The 11,298-nt window shown below is 39.5% G+C and overlaps 1 long non-coding RNA gene across 3 annotated transcripts in view; it reads left to right on the top strand.

The window, feature by feature from the left end:
* The window catches only part of LOC150061210 (uncharacterized), a 172,094-nt gene that overhangs the window by 55,394 nt on the left and 105,402 nt on the right, over positions 1 to 11,298 (top strand). The gene's annotated exons all lie outside the window — the stretch shown is intronic.

Raw genomic sequence — 11,298 nt, 5'->3', positions numbered from 1 at the left:
AACTAGCGAGTTATAACTAGCTAATTAATTATGATGTAGGTCACAGCAGTGCTTGTAGTTTTATGTAATAGCCATTGTCATGATGTACCCTGCCCTACCCTAGCCTAAAAATGATGTGGATATTGTTTTGGTTAATATTAGTGCACTATCTTTTGAGCCACAGCTCGATTTCTGGCTTTCTGCTGATTGATTGGAGTTAAATGTTTCAGGTTTTCCTGCCCAGACTGTCTTCAAACGGCTATCATCAGATCTCAGGTCAGTGTGGCAGCTCTGAACCTGCAGTGACCCACTTTTATTTTTAAAGAGTTTCACAGCAGTATAATACAAATTCCCTGATATTGACTTGTTTTAAATGCCCAGTTATTTTTTAATGAAATTGTGACAGTCAGAAAGCTGTTTGGGCCGTGTGCCCATCAGTCACTTATCTGAATAGGTAGGTAATCCTACCTATTCAGACAGCTGAAATTTTAGGATTGTGGTTGAAAGCCAGCCAGGACACAAAACGTCCACAAGACTCTTACCTCCAATTAACCACCGGAAAGCTGGAAGTGGCACACCTGCTCAATGTGGCAGAGTGCTAGCCTTGAGTACCCAGGCCCAGAGATGTAGCCCCATGACCAACAACAACAAAAGGACTTTGGGGACCTTATATTATTCACCTAATTATTTATTATTATCCACGTCCACCTTATTTTCACTTCCATATCTAGACAACTTTTCTTTGGTGTTAGGTTTCTAAAGTTTGCCTTTTCTGGACTCTTGATCAATAAATTCATATAATATGTAATCTTATGTACCTGTCTTCTTCTACTTGATATGATATTATTTTAGGGATCCTTCTGAGTTATAACATTTGTCAGTGTTTCATTCCCTTTAGGTTATGAATACCATAGTATTGCTACACTAATGAGTAAGTAATATTTGTTTTTCACTCATCAAGTGGTAGGTATTTTTTGTTTTTCTTTTAGGGGGTATTCTGGAGAAAGCTGCTATGAATATTCCTATACAAACACATGTTTTTACTCACCTTCTATGTATAACTAAGAGTGGAATCATTAGATTATATACTCAATTCATTTGTAACTTTTAAAGGATTACCCAACCCTTTTTCCAAAGTGGTTATGGTTCCCATCAATAATGCATAAAGATTTCTGGGTTTTTGAATGAGTATTTCTTCTCAGCCTCTAATTGTTTTGGACTCTTTTTTAATCTAGTGAGTCAGAAATGGTGTTTCACTATGGCCTCAACTGGCTTCTCTCTGAGGTTCATTATCTCTTCACTTGTTTATTAGCCATGCCTATAACTTTTTGGTAGAACACTCAAATGATTTGAAGAAAATTGAAATGCCTCTTGCTCAGTTTAAAATTTTATTTGTTATGTGTTCTTGACTTATGCATTTTATATTCTAGATAAAAATATTTTACTGGGCCCAGGAGTGTGGCATAGTGGTAGAGCGTTTGCCTAGAATGCATGAAGCCCTGGGTTCCATTCCTCCGTATCACATACATAGAAAAAGCTGGAAATGGTGCTATGACTCAAGTGGTAGAGCACTAGCTTTGAAAAAGCTCAAGGATAGTGCCCAGGCCCTGAGTTCAAACCCTAGGACTGACAAAAAATATTTTATCAAATATATGAAATAAAAATAATTTTTCTCAGGCTATGATTTATTTATCTTGTCTGGAGGAAAAGGGATTGCACCTAGGGGCTTATTCATTATCATTTAAGTTTTTAATGATACCTTCTTACACATAATCATTTAAATTTTGACACTCTTCTGATTCTCTCTTTTTGTGGGAGAGAGCTGGGCTGGGTTCCTATTTTGGCACCATCTTGCTTCATCTCTTTTGTTTTTAAAAAAGCAAGCTCAACACTGAATAATGTTCAACTTCTTAGATCTTATACATCCTTAGCAAACTGATCCATGCAAGTTCTTCAATACTGGGAGGGGCCGCTGCCCCCTGCTCCAGTTCCCGAACTTCAGAATTCCCTCTTCTGGGCGGCCCATGCCCACTCTGGCCGAGTCGACACTCTTCTTTTTCTTTTACTTGACACTGTTTTCTCTAGATCAAAGTCACAGAGATTTTTTTTTGTCTATATTGTCTTATATGTAAGAGATGTTTAGCCCTTGCATTTTATTACTCCTGGCCTTATCTCTTAATGTTTAGGACTAGAATTCATTTGAAGATAATCTTATGTATATGTGAATTAATTGTCTAAATTCACATGATCGATTACATAAATGATGTTTGAGCACCTGGGCTATGCTCATATTCAGAGAAGGTCAAAGCATACTGTAAAGCTCTTTGGGTCACCACCAGTTGACATGAAGGTTTGTGAACATTTCCTCATTATGACCTATGGATTATTCGTATGGATTAAACACTGTGTCAGGCCAACGAATGAAAGCTATGATTTCCTTCATCTTTGTATTCTACCTGATACATAAGTACTCAGACAATTTGTGAGTTCACAGGGTGAGTTAGCATTCCAGTATAGGGCTTAATAGTCTCCTTTAGAACATTTTCTTATCAAGGAAGCTACAAGATAGCCAATGGTTGAATGTGGGATGTTGGAGCCAGACAGTCTGGACTTGGTGTTCACAGGTGTGACCTGGGAAATCAGCTTCCAGCCTCAAGTCTTTGGGAGTCATGGGGTGCATTTTCCTCTTCTTAGGGGAGACAGCCACATGCTCATTAGGCCATATGATGGGCATAATCCTCTGTAGGGTAGTGGGAAATGGCTGCTCTAAAGTCTAATGGTTGGTTGCATGTTACCCATCTTTTAAGGTAGCTCTAACTATCTCTCCCTGATATTCATAACCTTGTGTGATCCCTTTCTTTTGAGTGTGGACTGAACCTAGTACCTTATTCCTAACCACCATAATTTGTCAAATAGGATGCAATGCCACTTCCATTCCACCAAATATGAGTAGAAACTGATGACTTCTGCTGAGCTAACAGATGTCCTTTTTACCATGGCTTTGATGAAGCAGCTCTCCATGTTGGAGAGGAGCTAAGGGTAGCCTTTAGCCAGTACTCAATGAGAAACTGGGGCCCTGGTCAATTGCCTTCAAGGAACTGAATCTCCAAGGAACCATTTAAGTAAGCTTGAGAGTATTACCTTTTCTTACATGAATCCTCAGATATTACCTGGGTTGCAGCTTCATGATAAATGTGAAACTGAGGAGTCAGCTGGGATGCTGATGCTGACTCTGGTGTGAACTGAAGACTTTCTGTTGGTTTAAATGTCTAGGTTGGAGCAGCTTGTTACAAAGCAATAGAAAAGTAATATAGATAGAGTCTTTGTCATTGGTGGAATGTTGACTGAGCACAAGAAGCACCTAGCATTCCAAAGGGGGTCTGCAAAATTACAGCCCTTTGTCTACTTTCTGAGGCATTTGGAATGAAATCCTCATTAGGAATTAATTAGGGTTCAAGTCTTAATTTTCTTACTAGCTTTGATGTGGTCATAGGTATGTCAGTAAACCCCTTTAGGCACTTACTGATTTTGTGACACTCCAGAGAAAGAGATACATTTAAGTACCATCTAAAATATGAAACAATTAGTAAGGAACTCTGTGCATTCCAAAAAATTAAGCAGAAAAAAAGAACTCAAAGTATCATATGTCTTTCTAGGGACTCTCTTTTGACATAATGTTGAGAGTTACACTCATCAGCTTCTGAGTTACTTCATAACTTGTGATTGTTAGTCAGAGCCCAGAGTTTTACTCAGTTAAACACTAACATTAAGCTTTTCTTTTTTTCAGGAAATAAGATATATCTTTGTCTCCCCATGTTTGGAACATACAGCTTTCATATTTGTTCCCTCTACTGATACATGAATGATGAAAAACAAAGGTGGAACATAGCATCTATGCTCTAGGGTGTATTAGCTTGTTCTGTGCTACAGTAACAGGAATTCCAGAAGCAAATTAAATTAATTTTATAAATTACAATGAACAAATACATTATCTTATAATTGGTCTGGAGCCTGGGAAGTGATGGATGAGGGCTGCATTTGGCAGTGGTTTTCTGTGTGCCTCATCCACTGAAAACCTAGAGAGGGAATATATACAGAGAACATAGAGAGGGTGAAATAGGGCCAGAACAATCAGATTCCAGCTAATGTAAGGAATCTCTAAAGTTGGTAATGAACCTACACCCAAAGAAGTGGTATAAACCCCTTCATGAGGGCAGAGCTATCATTGCTTAATCATCTGTCACTAGGCACCAACTCCCAACACTGTTGCAAGAGGGGGCAATTAAGTGTTTTTGAGAGGACACATTCCAGCTATAGCAGTGGGCAAGCTGTAAGTTTTTTAGAAGAGATAAAGCAGATTGAGCTCTATCTTCTTCAATAAGAGTAGAATTGTGTGGTTAATTGCTGTTGCTAAGGGGTGATGAGAGTTTATGTAATTCTTTGGGCCTCAGCTATATCAGAATCGAGTGCTTTATGTGGTATCATAATGGGAGAACACACAATTTTGGCACAACTGATAAAGTGGAGTTGATACTTATAAAGGATCATATATCTGTGATTCTTACATGTATATTTCATTTGTAACAACTAAGTTCTTTTCTGTTTACTTCAAAGCTTTGAACCGTAATTAATTGGGACCTTAGAACTCAGTTATCTGCATGTGCTTTATCCACTGTTTATTTGTCCTTGGCCTTCTACCATTTGAATGTTCCAAAGCTACGTTTTCTGTGGCCTTCACTTTTCATAATAGGATTTTTCTCCATCCTGTGATGGCAATGCAGACAAGCAAAGAACAAGACCACTTTTTAGAGAGGATAAGGGAGTTTATTGCCAGCGATATGAACCAGTGCCAGAAAGAAGTTCAGATCTTGAGGGAGGGGAAAGCCTGGGTTGTATACAAGCTGGTTACACACAAAATAGACATGAGTCAGATATACAAAATATCAAACGGGCTGACATCAACTTCTGATCCAGTGGGCACTTTCTCATTATGAACAAATCAAGACATCCTGTTGCTACCCCCTCTACATTATTGTTTAAAATAATGCCTTCCAGGCTTCCAGCTATTAATTCAGATAGCCCCACCTAAGCTGACCCCAACCCACATTCCAGGAATAGCCCCACCTGGCCACATTCCAGCAAAATGGCCTTTGCTGCAAGCATAGTTACTAGGGAGGGGCAACTATGTCTCCATCAGTCCCTCAAGATCAATATATTTTTTTCCTTGAAATGCCAGCACTTTGTCACTCCTTTTCTGTCTATTTATCCATCAAAATGTCTGAAGCTGTGGTCTAGCACTTGGCTAGAATTTGTGAGGCTCTAGGCTTAATCCTTAACACAGCCAATAAAACAAAAAATTCAATGTGTTTTATGAGTAGATTTTTATGTCTTAGCCCAGCTCTGCTGTTTCTTTATCTGTTCTCTAAATAGACCCTATGGTTCCACACTGACAACAAGTCAACCTTCATTGTTAGAGATTGAGGATTATAAAGCCTAATTCTTTTAAGATGATCTTGGAGATTTCTCTTGAGTTACAAGAACAGTAGACTCTCACAGAACCCAGACTGACAAACACAATCCAATTTTGCAAATATCAACTATCTAAGATTCCAGGTGTCAGTGAATATTTGGGAAGTAGGTATCAAATTAAGAATCACATGCGCTGGATGCATGTGGTTCACACCCATAATTCTAGCTGGTCAGAAGATTGAGATCTGGAGAATCAAAGTTTGAGGCTAGCCCTGGGAGAAAAAAAGCCTGAGAGATTGTATCTCCAAAGTTACTATCAGAAAGCCTGTCTAGATTTGTAGCTCAAGTGGTAGAATACTAGCTGAGCTAGAAAGCCCAGAGAATACAAGGTCCTGCATTCCAACCCTGGTACTGGAGGAAGAAGAGTCATAAAAGAGCCATATAAGACAGCTTGCACATGAGAAGCTCTATATAACAGCTCTGAAAATTTTACTATTCATTGATTTATTTAGTATGTAGCAGGTATTTACCTGTCATTTAATTTTTTTTTTTTGGCCAGTCATGGGCTTGAGCTCAGGGCCTGAGCACTGTCCTTGGACTTTCTCAAGGTTAGAGCTCTACTACTTGAGCCTCAGCACCATTTCTGGCTTTTTTCTATGTATGTGGTACCGAGGAATTGAACCCGGGTCTTTGTGGATGCTAGGCAAGCACTCTACCACTAGGCCAAACTCCCGGCCTGTCATTTAATTTTTAAAATACATCATTTGTTTATGTTGGTGAGTGTGTGCTGATACTGGAACTTGAAGTCAAGCCCTCATACTCTTGTTTTTAGTAAAAAGCAAAAGCTTATTATTATTTTTTATTTTTGGCAAAAACCCAACTTTTTCTGTGTTCAGGTATACCAGAGTTTATCCATTAGCCTGCTGAAGAGCATCTTGGCAGCTTTCAAGTTTGGCCAATTATGAATAAAGCTGCTATATAAATTCATATGCAGGCTTTTTGGAGAAAGTTATTGAACAGTAGGGGAATGGAGGCAGGGAGCAAGCCAGTAGTAAGTGAGGACTCCTCTGACTACAGTCTATATGGACATGTGCATACCATGGTGAATGTCTTTCTGTAATTACTGTACACTAAAAATAACACAAAAGCAAAGAGACAGGCTCTGCTTGCAAGTGAGACCACTAGAGGAGGAAGGTGATAGAAAGGATAAATGAGGGTGAATATAGTTGAAGCAATTTATATACATGAATAAAAACAGAACAATGTAATCTGTTGAAATTGTTTTAAGAGGGAGAGAGCATGAGGAAAAGTGATGGAGGTTGTTAGTGATGGGGGTACATATGCAAATATAGAAACATTACAATAAAACATCCCTGTACAACTAATGAAGCTAGAAAAAATATTCGACATTTTTTCTAGATCCAGGATCTCAGAAGGGTGCAATTATTATTCAGGTGTGTGTGTGTGTGTGTGTGTGTGTGTGTGTGTGTGTGTGTATATATATATATATATATAGTGAATGTACATGGTATTTCCTTGTAATGTAACATGGCATTACTACCTGTATATCAAACGGCATTGATAACATCTGATATTATGATAGGTTTCACTCTTAGAAATACAAGGCAGTCTAAAATTATCCAACAATTCTCCAGCTGGATAGGATGTAGCCTGGAGAGATAATCTTGCCATCAAGTCTGCATTGGAGTCCTTATAATGAGCCCTCAATCACAGGAAAACAGGTAAAGTCTTCTATACCATACTCACTGGTCAGTGTGAGAATATGAAAGAAAAAGTGTAATGGTTGTATGAGGGGGGAGGGAGAGGGAGGAGGTGTCTGGAGGTGTTATCTTGGTAAACTTTTCTTTGGTTTCAAGTCTTATCTATAAGATGGTTTATTCTTTTTTCACCTCCAAGGACAGTTTGGTACTGAGATGTTATCATCTTGTTTCAGATATGAGAAAAAGAATGCTGGCAAACTTATGGACTTAAAAAATTGGAAGGATATTGAAACTGTAATAACCCAGTTTTAGACCCTCAGTCCCTTTCCCCAAATTAGATAATGTAGCCTGTGCTAGCCCCAACCCCGGTCCTGAAACTGCACAAACCTCTAGCCTCCTGCAGCATCAGCAGAGTGCTGTCCACACCCACCCAAGTCTGATCACAATTGCTGACACCCCTCTCCTCAGCTATGTGGTATCTCCGATGCCCAGGGACAGCTGCAGAAGTGCCCTCCGTCACTCCTAATGGCTCCAGCAGGTAACTTCATGCACTTGCTTAAGAAAATTGCCTATCAGGGGCCGGGAGTTTGGCCTAGTGGTTAAAGTGCTTGCCTAGCATGCACGAAGACCCGGGTTCGATTCCTTGGTACCCCATATATAGAAAAAGCCGAAAGTGGTGCTGAGGCTCAAGTGGTAGAGCTCTAGCCTTGAGAAAGTCCAAGGACAGTGCTCAGGCCCTGTGCTCGAGCCCATAACTGGCAAAAAAAAAAAAAGAAAATTGCCTATGAAATTGCTCATGATAAGGCTAATTGCAAATTTTTCTTCTGTAAACCAGTTTGATTAAGGGTGGGATCAGGGAATGTTAAACCTCCTGGAAAGCCCTGTCAAAATGTGAAGGAAATTGCAGCTTGGGAAGAAACTGAGAATAGCAGGAACTAAAAGTAGTAAAAGAAAGGAATGAAGGAAACAGAGGGCAACTATCTTACTATTACCTTTGCACTTAGATTGCATGCTTTTTAGCTTGTTACCAGGAAATTCCAGAAATAACAAAAACAAAAAATTGAACAGTCTGGAATGTGAACCTTTTTCTACTTGATAATTGATGCTGGTTACCAGAATTGCTATTTTGCTTAATGATTTATGACATGTACTTAAATTATAATTCTATCACTAACTGCTAATTTCTGTAGCTTTGCATGTGTGCTTTCTTGCCTTTTAAAAACCCTACTTTTATGCCTTTTAAAAACTCTACTGAGAGGCCAGGAGCGTAGCCTAGTGGCAGAGTTCTGACCTAGCATGCATGAAGCCCTGGGTTCAATTCCTTGTCACAGAAAAAAGCCAGACATGGGCCAGGAGTTTAGCCTAGTGGTAGAGTGCTTGCCTATCATGCACAAAGACCTGGGTTTGACTTCTCAGTACCACATACATAGAAAAAGCTGGAAATGGTGCTGTGGCTCAAGTGGTAGAGCTCTAGCCTTATAGAAAACCCAAGGCCAGCTAGGGCTCAGGCCCTGAGTTCAAGCCCCAGGACTAGCAAAAAAAAGAAAACGAAAGAAAGAAAAAGCCAGACATGGTGCTATAGCTCAATTGGCAGAGCACTAGCCTTGAGAAAAAGTGTCCAATGACAGTGCCCAGGCTCTGAGTTCAAGTCTCAGGACTAGCAAACAAACAAAAAAACCCTACTGAATGGAAGACCGATGCTGCATCTCTTATCTGACTAGTGGGGTGTAGCTATTGTATGGCTTGTTAAAACTCCTAGATACTTTAACTGAGTGATGGGGTATCTCTCTGTTTTAGAATACAACAAAACAACTGGTGTCTGACCTAGACTTGCGTGATGTGGGAATGAAACTCCAGAGAGAAAAGGTTTAGAGAGTGCATTGATCTTCATTTTGTGTGATGCAGAAGAGGGTATGGGTCTAGGAACAGGCCAGAGAAGAGCAAAATCTAAGTATGGCCATCTGCTATAGGGACTAAGAGGAGGTATGGTTTTTCTTTGTCCAATGTCAGAGACTTATGGTTTTGGGGAATTCTGGGTGATGATATTTCTCCTGCTTTAATCCATGCAATCAACTCTATGCACTTACTGAGAAAGTTTGATCTACCTGGTAAAACTAATAAGATATCAAAATAAGATACCTTTTTTCTCCTTTACTGGTTAAATTTAATATGTTTTATAGTGTCTCTGAATATTTTGTCATAAAATTCTTTTTCCCTACTTTTTTTTGAAGTCATTGTACTGCAAAGAATAGACATTAGGCAAAATTATAAGATTGTGTAGCATCATAGGTCATGACCACAAATTCTTTAGATTTTCTTTTGCTCCTTTATTCTTTTTTGTTTCTAGCCTCGTCTCTGTGAGGCAAAGTGAAAACAAAATTCCCAAGTCCCTTTCATCATGTATGATTAGACTACATCAGGATAACTCTTTTCCTATATTCTCTTTTTTTGTGCCAATTTTGGGGCTTTAACCCAGGGCTTGCGCACTCTTCTTGAGTTTTCTCAAGGCCAGCTGTGTACTACTGGAACCACAGCAACACTTCCGGTTTTTTTCTGTGTATATGGTAGAGAGGAATTGAACACAGGGCTTTGTGTATACCAGACAAGCACTCTACCACTAGACCATTCTCTTGGCCCTCATATTCCTTTTTTATATTACATTTTTGTTGACATATCACAATTGCATTTACCTGTAGGGTTTAGTGTAATATTTAATGTGTATCCCATGTGTAGTAATCAGATCAGGGTAACTGTTGTTTCTGTCACTTCCGAGTATTATCTATCATCAAGTGTATCCATTCTAAGTACCGATCACTTTTGCATTAGGAATATTTGAAAACCTTTCTACTATTTCAGCATATTCAGTGAATTATTGTCAACTATAGTTATCCATCCATGCTGTAGAAGAGATTCCTCCAATCCAGAGTGCCACTCTGCCTCTCTGGACCATGAAGAGATGCCCATGCAGATATCTTATTTATTAAGTAATTAATATTCCAGTGCAACCATGGGGTGAAGAATGAGTTTAACCTACTCTCATGGCTAAGTGCAAATTTGTTCCCCTAACCTCCACTCAAGTAAGGAAAGGCTTATGGGGATTACAGGAAAGCAGACAAAAGGGCACAGTTCGAGGAGTAGATGACAACATGTCAGGAAACATTTAGGCAGTTTTGGTAAGGGATGCAGAAATGACCTCACTAAGTTCATATGGGCTCTTGGTCTTTCAAGAGGGATTGTTGCAGAAGTCAAGCACTCACAATGCTGTGAGTTTTCCACTAGTGTCATTCATCCTTCAAGCACACAGTCAAGTCGCCTGTAGCCTGTCATGATCCCCACTGGCATCTAGGCTTCTCATGTCAATTGGCCTGCTAACCATGCTCTTACACTTTTCCTGGACTGATAACCTCCATAATATTCTCTACTTCTCTGAAGTCATCCTTTCACCTTCCACTTATAAGGAACATCATGTAATACTTGTTTTTCTGTGCCTGACTTATTTCACATAACAAATTTCTCCCATTTCCATCCATGTTGTTACAAATGATACTTTATTCATTTTGTATATATATATATATGTCATGTCTTCTTTATCCATTTATGCGTCTGTTGATACCTAGATTAATTCCATACCTTGACTGTTAGGAAAATAAGCAAGCACAGATGTCTTCAGTGTACTGATTGCAGTTCCTTTGGAAATAGATATCCATTATTGGGAGTGTTAGATTTATAGTTCTGTTCCTACTTGGACTCTGGGCCTGGGTGCTGTCCCTGAGCTTTTTAGCTCAAGACTAGTACTCTACCACATTGAGCCACTGTACCCCTTCCAACTTTCTGGTGGTTAATTGGAGCCTCATGGACTTTCATGCCCAGATTGGCTTTGAACTGTGATCCTCAGACCTCAGCTTCCTGAGTAGCTAGGAATACAGGCACGAACCACTGTGCCCAGTTTCACCATTTTTTTTTGGTCATGGGCCTTGAACTCTGGGCCTGGGTGCTGTCCCTGAGCTCTTCAGCTCAAGGCTACTGCCCTACCCGTGAGTCACAGCCCCATTTCCCATTTTCTAGTGATTAATTGGAGATAAGAGTCTCACTTAGTGCCTGGGATGGTTTTGAACCTTGATCCTCAGAC

The sequence above is a fragment of the Megascapheus bottae genome, chromosome 6 (assembly GCF_031878675.1).
Source record: "Megascapheus bottae isolate mThoBot1 chromosome 6, mThoBot2.hap1, whole genome shotgun sequence".
NCBI classification, from domain to species: domain Eukaryota; kingdom Metazoa; phylum Chordata; class Mammalia; order Rodentia; family Geomyidae; genus Megascapheus; species Megascapheus bottae.
Note: the sequence above shows the minus strand (reverse complement) of the source record. Positions and strands in the feature narration are given on the sequence as shown.